General features: G+C 53.7%; 1 non-coding gene across 1 annotated transcript; it reads left to right on the top strand.

The window, feature by feature from the left end:
- The first annotated feature begins 1,167 nt into the window (after window positions 1–1,167).
- On the top strand, window positions 1,168–1,286 carry LOC112341946. Its single transcript, XR_002990766.1, has one exon. It is a non-coding gene; the product is annotated as a 5S ribosomal RNA (ribosomal RNA).
- Window positions 1,287–12,500: the final 11,214 nt, after the last annotated feature.

Here is a 12,500-nt window from a genome sequence, read left to right as displayed (position 1 = left end):
ACTGCGGCTGCCCAGCTCTGCTTCCCATACAAACGAGAGTTGGCTCGCTTGCCAGGGTCACGTCATGGCGCTTCGATGGCTCCCCTTGTGTGCCTCACCTTGTGGGCTTCCCGTGCCCACCGGCCGAAGGAAACGGTGCTCAGCTGCTCTGGTGGCAAGCACGTGCAGCATCCGTCCAGGTGTTACCCGATCGGCGATCCAGACGCGGAACTCCCGACGTGGAATGCCTGGGCAGTGTCGCATGTGTGAGTGCTCGTGGCCTTTGGCCGGTGGCGTGGGGGGGGCCTCCCCAGTATTGATGGGGGGTGGGGTTGTGCAAGGGTTCTCGGCTGCGGAGAGCCTCGGCGTGGCTTCCCTGGCACCCACTCCAGCGTTTGGCAGAGTCGTGCTGTGCGGTCCATGGGCATGGCCTTGGGACCACATCCGCACGCCTGTCGGGCGAGGGGGAGGGAGGCAGCAGTGTGGTCCTCCGGGCTTCCAAGGGAGGCGAGCCTCGGGGGCGGCACGGCTGCTTGGCAAGGGCCAGCGTCACGCGGCGGGAAAGGGGAGGGGCCCCCACCTGCCGTGCGACGGAGGGAGGAAGGGGGGAGGACTCTCCCGGGCCCGAAGCGCACGGAGAAGGCGCAGGCTGAGCCTCAGCCTGCGCGTGCGTGAGGGAGGGGGGGAAGGCCCTGCCCGCCTGCCACGTGGCACGGAAAAGGGGGGGAGGGGGAAAAAAAAGTGGCCCGGAATGTCTGGGGCCCAAAACGCGCGATTTTTCGTGAAAAGTTGGAAAGGTACCACGTGTTCCGCGGGCTTTTTTTGGGGCCCGAAACGCGTGATTTTTCACGAAAAGTCGGGGAGGTACCCCACATTTCGCGGGGCGCGTTTTGGGGCCCAAAACGCGCGATTTTTCGCGAGAAGTTGCAAGGGTACCACGTGTTCCGCGGGCTTTTTTTGGGGCCCAAAACACGCGATTTTTCATGAAAAGTCGGGGAGGTACCCCACATTTTGCAGCGCGCGTTTTGGGCCCCAAAACGCGGTCTTCGTGAATTGTTGGGGAGGTACCACATGTCCCGCGGGCGTGCTTTTTGGCGCCCAAAAAGAACACGGGATTGTGGAGGTACGCTGCAGCTTTGGATCAAGCTGCCCCACACTATAAGAGTAGGGGGAGTGTGAAATATTTCAGAGTGGGTTCAAACCGTGACTATGGCACTGGATCCCATCAGACCTCCAAAGTTAAGCGTCCCTGGGCTTGAATAGTACTGGGCTGGGTGACCACCCGGGAAGTCCAAGTGACCCCCTCTTTTTGTTTTATTCCTTACAAGTCATTTATTTTTGTAAGATCACTGTTTTAATATATAAACTTTGAGTATTTTTCCATAGCATATAAGTGTATGGTCCTTAAATACTACTTACAATTGTCAATGTAAGGTGTGTTTGCCAAATTGTGTCATTAGTTAGTTATTAACTAGGATATAAGTCACAAAGAATGTGTTGTGACTGTCACCACGTGGCATGGCAAGCAAGTCCAAACATATGTATTTCACATGGCATACAAGGATGCTAAACTCTAACTATGAGAACAAGCCAAAGGGCATGCCACGTGTCAATGTGACACACATTGAAAACCCTAAAACTCACCAAAGCACATGCCACGTGTCAATGTGGCACACATTGAAAACCATAAAACTCTGAGCACAACCCAAAGTGCATGCCATGTGTCAATGTGGCACACATTGAAAACCATAAAACTCTATGAGATCAAACCAAAGGCCATGCCACGTGTCAAAATAAAACTCGGATATATCCAGGGCCAGACACATCTGGGGCCCGGCATATCGGGTGCCCGACATGTACGGGGCCCGACATATCGGGTGCCCGACATGTCCGGGGCCCGATATGTCTGGGGCCGGATATATCGGGTGCCCGACATTTCCGGGGCCGGACATATCGGGGCCCGGACATGTCCGGGGCCGGACATATCGGGTGCCCGACATGTCCGGGGCCGGATATGTCCGGGGGCCCGACATATCGGGTGCCCGACATGTTCGGGGCCGGAGATATCGGGGCCCGGACATGTCCGGGGCCCGATATATCTGGGGCCCGACATCTCTGGGGCCCGACATATCGGGTGCCCGACATATCCGGGGCCCGACATGTCCGGGGCCGGATATGTCGGGGCCCGGATATGTCTGGGTGCCCGACATGTCCGGGGCCCGATATGTCTGGGGCCGGATATATCGGGTGCCCGACATTTCCGGGGCCGGACATATCGGGGCCCGGACATGTCCGGGGCCGGACATATCGGGTGCCCGACATGTCCGGGGCCGGATATGTCCGGGGGCCCGACATATCGGGTGCCCGACATGTTCGGGGCCGGAGATATCGGGGCCCGGACATGTCCGGGGCCCGATATATCTGGGGCCCGACATCTCTGGGGCCCGACATATCGGGTGCCCGACATATCCGGGGCCCGACATGTCCGGGGCCGGATATGTCGGGGCCCGGATATGTCTGGGTGCCCGACATGTCCGGGGCCCGATATATCTGGGGCCGGACATATCGGGTGCCCGACATATCTGGGGCCCGACATGTCCGGGGCCCGACATGTCCGGGGCCCGACATATCCAGGGCCTGAGGTATGCCACATGGCATACAAGTGCAGAAGAGGTACCTTCCAATGTCATGTCACGTGGCATGCAACCTCAAAGGTGCCACCTCTCCAAGGGTTTGTCACGTGGCATGCAACCTCCAAGATGCCACCTTTCCAAGGGTTTGCCACGTGGCATCCATAGGTACCACCTCTCCAAGGGTTTGTCACGTGGCATGCAACCTCCAAGATGCACCTTTCCAAGGGTTTGTGTGAGACACAAAATCCCTAGGCCCTAAAGTGGAGCCGGAAGGGCGCCACATGGTAGTGGCCGAAGCGAGAGCCAAACGAGCGTAACACGTTTGGACCAAAAGCTCCGACTTGAAAAGTCAAGAGCGGGAGTGGAACTCCCAACGAAGTGCTCGAGGAACGAGCACGAAGCGAGCAAAAGGCGAGGCTCCAAAAAGGGACCCAAAAGGACCAACACATGACACGTGGGAGTGTCCGAAATGGACTCGAGTTGGAGTCCGAGATGGACTCGAGTTGGAGTCCGAAGTGGAGTCCGAGATGGACTCGAGTTGGAGTCCGAAGTGGAGTCCGAGATGGACCCGAGTTGGAGTCCAAAGTGGAGTCCAAGGTGGACCCGAGATGGACCCGAGTTGGAGTCCGAAGTGGAGTCCGAGATGGAGTCCGAGATGGAGTCCGAGATGGAGTCCGAGATGGAGTCCGAGGTGGACCCGAGATGGACCCGAGTTGGAGTCCGAAGTGGAGTCCGAAGTGGAGTCCGAAGTGGAGTCCGAAGTGGAGTCCGAGATGGACCCGAGATGGAGTCCGAGATGGAGTCCGAGATGGAGTCCGAGATGGACCCGAGATGGAGTCCGAGATGGAGTCCGAGATGGAGTCCGAAGTCGAGACCGAGACCGGGACCGAGACCGGGACCGAGACCGAGACCGAGACCGAGATCGGGACCGAGACCGAGACTGAGGCCGAGGCCGAGACCGAGCCCGAGCCCGAGTCCGAGTCCGAATCCGAGTCCGAGTCCGAGTCCGAGTCCGAGTCCGAGTCCGGAGCCTGAGAGGGTGAAAGCCCAAAGCGTTCGTCTCCCAGACCCTGGGGGGTTTGGTGAGCCCCAAAAGTATAGTAGGGGGGAGGACTGCAGTGGAGCCAGTTTGGCCAGGAAAGGCCAGTTTGGCCCAGGAAGGCCAGACCCAGTGTTGGGTGATGAGCTGCCCACTGGGAAGTCCAAGACTAGAGTGAACACAGACCGACAAGCGGGGTAGCTTGGTGAAGTGTTCAAGAGCCGGCTCTAGTTCCCCCGGGAGATCGACTGGCCGATGCTCCCAGTCCAAGTGTGGGTGGCACTACCTACTTGGATACCAGGCGTGGCTCAACGGAACCTCGCTCTAAGCCCATGGCTAGAGCACCTAAAGGCGATAGGTGGGGAGAGTACCCAGGTGGCTCGCGTAAGGCCACGGTGTTCCGAAATGTTGTCCCAAAGGCCCAGACTGTGGAAAGGAAGAGGAGTAGTCCTCTGGGGTAGTGACCAAGGACACAGTCATGTGGTGAGGAAGTCCCAGAGGACCGTGGGACTTAAGGGTCGGGCCAGTGGGCCTCGATCCAGTGGCAGTGTTGGCAAACACGGCCAGGGGCAGAAAGGGACTTGGTAGGAACTGACAAAGGGACTTTGGGGAAAGCAATTCCCCAGGTCTGTGGGCATCCTAAGGATGCTAAGGAGTGGATCTAGGATGACCCCTCGTGGACACATGGCCCAGTCTTGGAGAGACGAGGTGGTGATGCAAGTGGTGTTGAACCACTAGTGCAGCAAAGGTGAATGGGCATGGCCTTAGCGTAACGGGCCGAGATGTCAGTGGTACCTTTGGGTGTCGGTCTCAGGACTGGACACGTGGAGCACTTGGACCAGGTGCAAGTGTGGAGTGGCATGGATGCCATTCTTGGGGCTAGCAAGTCCCAAGTCCTGAATTGGACTAATGGAGGTTGTGAATGAGACTCCTCCAAATGGTCGGAGGTGTGGTTAAGTGACTAAAGTAGAATGGAAAGCTTAATCGCTTACAATTTGGTATCGGAGCTGTTCCTTAGTCCGACTTTTATTGGTGCTCAAGTATATCACCACTAGTGTTGGCATCGGAAGGTCCGAGGAGTGGGCCTATCCTTGAGGAGTAGCAAGTCTGGAAGACATGGCTCTCCATTACAGTTCATGTGTGAACTTGTAGACGAGGTGGTGGATAGAAAAGGGCCAATAATGGAACGACTTTGGGATCTTGGGAACAGTGCAAGGTTTTCCTCATTGAGTTGAGGATGTGATCTGGATGAGCATTTGTCTCAGCAAATTGGCTTAGGTTGTTGTGCTAAACAACTAAAGTTGGGATCACGGGAAAGATAGAGACTCCAAAACAATAAAGGAGTCACAAGATTATCCTCATATAGTTGAGGTTGGTGCTCATGAATGTGAGACCAAAGGTAATGACCGTGGAAGGTCAAATACGGAAGAGGACTCAAGTCCTTGAAATGGTAGCCAGGGCTACCTCTAATAAATGCTGGAACAACCCAAGGAGTTGAGGGTGTATTAAGTGGATGAGTTGGTATTCTCATCACATGGACAAGTAGTCCTAAGGGGCAAAGGTTGCCCCCAGAGAACAAAATCAAGTGTCGGAGTAACACTTGTGAAAATAGTCCTTTTGAGTAGGACCGGAATGCGAGATGTGTATTCCAGTGAGCTAGTGCCTCACAAGTAGGACCTTACGGGTCGGTGGATTAACCAAGTCCAAAACTGCTAGACGACTCAAGTAGAGTCAAGGGATGGTCCTAAAAAGGACTGAATGAAGCATTTGGATTGAGGTGCGTTGTACCCCACAAAGGATGGGGGGGGGATCATAGGATCCAAGGATGAGAACAGAGAGTATCTCATCAATGGCAAAATGTGCCATGCTAAAGTTATGGGAAAGGTGTTCCCAGAAGAAAACAACTTTGACATAAAGTTGTGTGTGACCTCTATGGGGCAGTGCTAACAGATGGTTGGCATGAGAAAGAGCGGTGTTGGTCTTGGCAAAGACTTAGACACAAAGGGAAATGTCATAGAGGTAGGCTCGTGGAGCCGATGGTGTGGAGACACCAAATGTGCCAAGGTGTGATACCTTGAGGCTATGTTGGTGGGTTCATGAGAACCCCTTGCCAAAGGAATCCCAATGGAAATGGGAATGGCATAGCCTAAGCTGTAGAGCATGCAGTTGGAGTGTGGTGACCCAGATAGTGATGGAGGTGTGAAAGCACCAAGCAATGAGTTGTAGGACTTGACAACTATGAGGCAACTAAGCAAAAGGTGCAAAATAACTGGTTAAACGGGTAGAAGGTAGCTACCCAAGACTTCTAGTATAGGGAAGTCGGATATACCCTTACGGGGGATAAGTTGCTTATGTTGCGATATAGTAAGTCAATGTCATAAAAGGAAATACTCATTGTCAAGAAAGCCATCATTGGGACACCCGAACACTCTAGAACACCAGAAGGTGGTGTTTGATGTCGCGAGGGCAATGGATAAAGCCCAAGGGACTAAGTCCCTAGCGAATGATGGATAGAAGGTGCTATCCAAATGTCCAAGGTTGCGGAGATAGGAGAGGACTGTCTACCCAAGTTGGACAAAGCTAAAAATGGAATTTTGGCAAGGCTAGTGATGGGCATGTAAAGGCCCATAAGCAACAACGTAACCCCAGTGTGTGGGATTATAAGCTGAGCATACCCGGATTGAGGAACCACTCCCTGGGCTATTGGGTAGGTTCATCCCTAAGAATACTTGCTAAGGCATGATAGAAAGTGCAAAGCTATCCTTCTGGTCTGGAGGAGAATGACCGAAGGAAAGGTGGGAAGCCAAAGGCAAGTAGTGTTGGGATGGAACTGAACCATAGAAATCAAAGGGCATATCCAATAGTGGTTATGAAAGTTGGGAGTGGAGAATCAAGAGGGTGCTCGAGGATGTTGTTGCTAGCAACCGTGATGCCATAGAGAGTCTAAAATATGGAATTGTCCATGTTAGACTATATGGCAACTATAAAGCTTGCGAAAGGGGAGGCCTTAGCAAGCTGAGGGATAGAGTTCCTTCAAGGTTCCCAAAGACAATTCTAGGTAGCTTAGTACCTAGAAAGGCCAAGTGTAAATGGTTCATGGAACGCGCGAAATCAGAGTGGCGCAGCAGAAGCGTGGTCTTGAAGCTTGCCATGAGGCAAGGTTATCAAGGTTAGGGAAGTAGTTCCCGAGTGTTCAAAGAGAGGGCTTTGAACGAAAGTCGATGGTCAAGGACTTTCACGCTTATGCAGGAACCATGTTACAATGGTCGGAGAACTTGCCAAGTGAGATTGGCACGTCGGGGGAACAAAGACCCTAGTTGAAGGTGATAACTTCAAAAAGGGTGGGCCATGGGGCCGAGCATGGAGGAGTCCATGCATGATCACAGACATGTCAAGTGAGAGGACTTGGCAGTGTGGAGGAACTAGGTTCCTAAGCTGTGATCTGTAGCGCGCTTTAAAAATAGGTTGGTGCACCGGCGTGGGGAGTCACGCCAGGCATCTTGTGTGATGCCGTCCGTAGATGCATATACGGAGGTTGGGTTCGAGTCCCGACCCTCTAGTGCTTGGGTTCGAGTCCCAAATCACTAGGGCGTGGTGATGGTTTGGAATATGAGGACACTCATATTTCGGTGGTCATGGACTCTCAGTGGGGAGACTGGTTTGGGCACACCGCCAAGCGAGGGATGCCTCGGAGTCGTGATGCACGGTTAGATTGCTTAGTGTGAAAGCTCAGCATATCTAACTTGAACACTTTGGTGCAAGTGGCACCAAGGTTGTGGTGAGTGAGATGGGGACACCTAATCTCAGTTGCTATGAACCCTTGGCCATAAGGGCTAGCTTGGGTGCACCGCCAAGTGTGGGGGATGCCCCCGGGGTTATAGTCAACAACTTAGAGGTCTAGAAGACCAAGTACCTCTTGGCAACTCTGTTAAGGTGCCAAGGTGAGATCACTAGGTGATCTTATGGCCAGATAAGGACAAGGTCCTTGGTTGGCTAAGGAATGAAGTTCCTGGTTCAAAATGTTGAAATTGAACTATTTAAGGTGGTGTGGCTTGGTCGTGATAACCAAGTGGGAAGAGCACCTAAGGGAAATAAACTATGTCGGTGCGATGGCATAGTGAGTCCGAGGAAAGTAGTCTCTATAAAAGACCCATGGGAGGGTCACGAAGTTGGGCCGTGGATAGAGCCCATAGCAGAAGATGATAAAGAGACGTACTAGGGGTGAACATCCTCCGGACTTGGCAAAGAAGAGTCTTTGCTATGGAACCGAAACAATACCTCAAGGAGGGAGGTAGAGATTCGATGTTGCTTGGTGCAACAATCAACGGATAGGAGCAAAAGATGAATGGCCAAGATAGGGCCGTGGAATCCCTTGGAAGGAATCCAAGTGACAAAGTTAGGCGAGGAACACTAATGTGTTGGACGCTAACAAGTTGCGGGAAAGGAAGTGTGTTTCCAAGGAGGGATTCCGAATTGCTCCAATTTGGCAAAAGTGGAAGCTCCAAGGGAGGGAGCGGTAAGGTAGCCAAATGATAGGGCCATGAACAGCCCTAGCACAAAGTATGATAACTGGAACTTTGGCACGAAATAGAAGAGAGGATGATGGTGCCCTCGAGTAGAGAACTTCCTAGGATGGGAAGTGGAGTTGCACAAAAGGTGCAAGGCAAGGTGTCGGAGACACCTAGGAAATTGACTCCAAGAAGTCAAAATTCAAAGTTCCAAAGTGCAAAGGTTATATCGATGGAAATTGAGACTACTCGAGAAGGAGTAGTGGGTTTGACTTAGAGAAGGGTCTCTAAGAGGTTTAGCGAGAACTAAACCAATAAAAGGAGAGAACTAATCCTTGTGGTCCAATCAGTCTCTAAGTTGGGGAGACTACCCTCCTTAGAGGATAGGCAAGGCATGGTGAGCCTTTGGTGTCAAACCATTGAGGCATATGCAAAAGGCATGGTGAGCCTTCAATGTCAAACCATTGACAAATATTGGCTAGGTGCCAAGGATGGAAATGGTAACACATACGGGTGTTACTTTACAAAATGGTTTACCGTTCGATGAGGACATCGAACTTCGTCTATGGGTGGTGGAGTTGTGAGACACAAAATCCCTAGGCCCTAAAGTGGAGCCGGAAGGGCGCCACATGGTAGTGGCCGAAGCGAGAGCCAAACGAGCGTAACACGTTTGGACCAAAAGCTCCGACTTGAAAAGTCAAGAGCGGGAGTGGAACTCCCAACGAAGTGCTCGAGGAACGAGCACGAAGCGAGCAAAAGGCGAGGCTCCAAAAAGGGACCCAAAAGGACCAACACATGACACGTGGGAGTGTCCGAAATGGACTCGAGTTGGAGTCCGAGATGGACTCGAGTTGGAGTCCGAAGTGGAGTCCGAGATGGACTCGAGTTGGAGTCCGAAGTGGAGTCCGAGATGGACCCGAGTTGGAGTCCAAAGTGGAGTCCAAGGTGGACCCGAGATGGACCCGAGTTGGAGTCCGAAGTGGAGTCCGAGATGGAGTCCGAGATGGAGTCCGAGATGGAGTCCGAGATGGAGTCCGAGGTGGACCCGAGATGGACCCGAGTTGGAGTCCGAAGTGGAGTCCGAAGTGGAGTCCGAAGTGGAGTCCGAAGTGGAGTCCGAGATGGACCCGAGATGGAGTCCGAGATGGAGTCCGAGGTGGACCCGAGATGGACCCGAGATGGAGTCCGAGATGGAGTCCGAGATGGACCCGAGATGGAGTCCGAGATGGAGTCCGAGATGGAGTCCGAGATGGACCCGAGATGGAGTCCGAGATGGAGTCCGAGATGGAGTCCGAAGTCGAGACCGAGACCGGGACCGAGACCGGGACCGAGACCGAGACCGAGACCGAGATCGGGACCGAGACCGAGACTGAGGCCGAGGCCGAGACCGAGCCCGAGCCCGAGTCCGAGTCCGAATCCGAGTCCGAGTCCGAGTCCGAGTCCGAGTCCGAGTCCGGAGCCTGAGAGGGTGAAAGCCCAAAGCGTTCGTCTCCCAGACCCTGGGGGGTTTGGTGAGCCCCAAAAGTATAGTAGGGGGGAGGACTGCAGTGGAGCCAGTTTGGCCAGGAAAGGCCAGTTTGGCCCAGGAAGGCCAGACCCAGTGTTGGGTGATGAGCTGCCCACTGGGAAGTCCAAGACTAGAGTGAACACAGACCGACAAGCGGGGTAGCTTGGTGAAGTGTTCAAGAGCCGGCTCTAGTTCCCCCGGGAGATCGACTGGCCGATGCTCCCAGTCCAAGTGTGGGTGGCACTACCTACTTGGATACCAGGCGTGGCTCAACGGAACCCGCTCTAAGCCCATGGCTAGAGCACCTAAAGGCGATAGGTGGGGAGAGTACCCAGGTGGCTCGCGTAAGGCCACGGTGTTCCGAAATGTTGTCCCAAAGGCCCAGACTGTGGAAAGGAAGAGGAGTAGTCCTCTGGGGTAGTGACCAAGGACACAGTCATGTGGTGAGGAAGTCCCAGAGGACCGTGGGACTTAAGGGTCGGGCCAGTGGGCCTCGATCCAGTGGCAGTGTTGGCAAACACGGCCAGGGGCAGAAAGGGACTTGGTAGGAACTGACAAAGGGACTTTGGGGAAAGCAATTCCCCAGGTCTGTGGGCATCCTAAGGATGCTAAGGAGTGGATCTAGGATGACCCCTCGTGGACACATGGCCCAGTCTTGGAGAGACGAGGTGGTGATGCAAGTGGTGTTGAACCACTAGTGCAGCAAAGGTGAATGGGCATGGCCTTAGCGTAACGGGCCGAGATGTCAGTGGTACCTTTGGGTGTCGGTCTCAGGACTGGACACGTGGAGCACTTGGACCAGGTGCAAGTGTGGAGTGGCATGGATGCCATTCTTGGGGCTAGCAAGTCCCAAGTCCTGAATTGGACTAATGGAGGTTGTGAATGAGACTCCTCCAAATGGTCGGAGGTGTGGTTAAGTGACTAAAGTAGAATGGAAAGCTTAGTCGCTTACAGTTTGCCACGTGGCATCCATAGGTACCACCTCTCCAAGGGTTTGTCACGTGGCATGCAACCTCCAAGATGCCACCTCTCCAAGGGTTTGCCATGTGGCATCCATAGGTACCAACTCTCCAAGGGTTTACCACGTGGCATGCAACCTCCAAGATGCCACCTCTCCAAGGGTTTGCCACGTGGCATGCTATAAGTACATAAAAGTATGCCACGTGGCATGCCACCTCATCCAAACCATCCGTCTGAATGCCACCTTCTAAAAGGTATAGCTCATGGCATATAAATTGCTCAAAATGTATGCCACGTGGCAAACCCTACCCTACCCTAAACCCTAAACCCTACACTTGCACATGGCATAGTGTTGCGTTCCATACATTGAGCCCGTGTGCCATCTTTAGAGCACGTGGAATAACACGTGGCGATATAAGTTACTACGAAAAAATACAACTCAAAAACATCCAACTTTAGCCGAAATATGAGTTGGCAACACTACATTTACTACCATGATACCAAGCTCGAAATATGTCACGTGACTCTTACCTTGAAAAACCACTAAAAACGGCACATGTTACATGGCATGAACAGTGTGCCACGTGTCATCCGCTCCTAGGAGTCGTCTCGTGACACTCGAAAAAAAAAAGTAAGAAAAAATGACCACTTTTTCATTGTTGATGTTGCAGAAGTCGCAGCACTTCCAGATTCTAAGCCCGAACACTAATACATGCTGTGGGGTGAAAGCCCAAAGCGTGTGTCTCCCAGGGGGGGGGGGCTGTGGGGGGTTCCAAAAGTATAGTAGGGATAGTGTGGGTGTTGGAGGTCGGGTAGCCGAGGTGGAGTCCGAGTTGAACTCGGAGTCCGAGTCCGGGTCCGAATCCGGGCGAGCGAGTGCTCTTCACGTGGTATACTGCGTGCGGGGCGAGCTCAAAGTGGGCTTTGGCTTCTGGCTTTGGCTCGTGGCTCTGCTTTTGCTACCTGCAACATCACACTCCCTGCTCGCCACCACAATGCGCATTGGGACGGGTCCTGGTGAAAGCCGGGAGACTCGGATCTTTGCGTGCGGTGGTGGTGGGCTGGCTGGCAGTTAATCCTCCTGATGTGGGGTGGTGTGTGCCTTTGGTAGAGGGCTGCACACCTATTGCTGTGGTGCAACACATGTGCTTGTGACGGGTTCCTGGCCAATGCTCCGGCAGAACCGGGAGACTCGGACGACCAACATGTGTGGTGCGCCACAGCTCGGGCTAGCCTCTCGCTTTTGTGTGTGTTTTGGGGCAGTGGGGTGTTCGCACCCCCTCCCAAGCACACACCCCTTGCTGTGCTGTAACCGTTGAGTCCGGATCCGGGCGGGCAAAATTCCCTCGTGTTTGAACGTGGGTGAGCTCAGTCGCATGGGGGCTTAGCTGGTGCTTCACAGCCGGGGAAGTGACGCTCTAGGCATCTACCCTTTTGTTAAAAATGCATGTGATGGGGGAGCAACAAGTCACATGCTCTGTGCTATTGAGCGACCTTTTGGAATCTCGGGCAGGGGATGTATTTCTACCTGGCGAAAGGATCGGTCGCTCCATAGCACAAGAGCATGTAACTTCTTGCTCCCTCCGCCACGTGCATTTTTAACAAAGGTTTTCTCTTTGTGTTGTCCCTCACGGGTGATGGCTCCACTTACTTGTGATGCTGAATGAACTGATGTTCCTGGTGTGACCAGCAAGTCCGGATCCGGGCGGGCAATTCCCTTGTCTTGAACTTGGGTGAGCTCAGTCGCATGGGGGCTTGGTGGGGAGCTGGGTTCTGAGGTGACTGACGCAAAACATGTACGTGCCTGCATGCCCTTTGCGCGTGTACTAAGTAAGCATGTGGTGGAGGACATATGCTCCGTGCTATTCAGCGGC

Source organism: Selaginella moellendorffii, unplaced genomic scaffold, assembly GCF_000143415.4.
Source record: "Selaginella moellendorffii unplaced genomic scaffold, v1.0 SELMOscaffold_94, whole genome shotgun sequence".
Lineage (NCBI taxonomy): Eukaryota > Viridiplantae > Streptophyta > Lycopodiopsida > Selaginellales > Selaginellaceae > Selaginella > Selaginella moellendorffii.
Note: the sequence above shows the minus strand (reverse complement) of the source record. Positions and strands in the feature narration are given on the sequence as shown.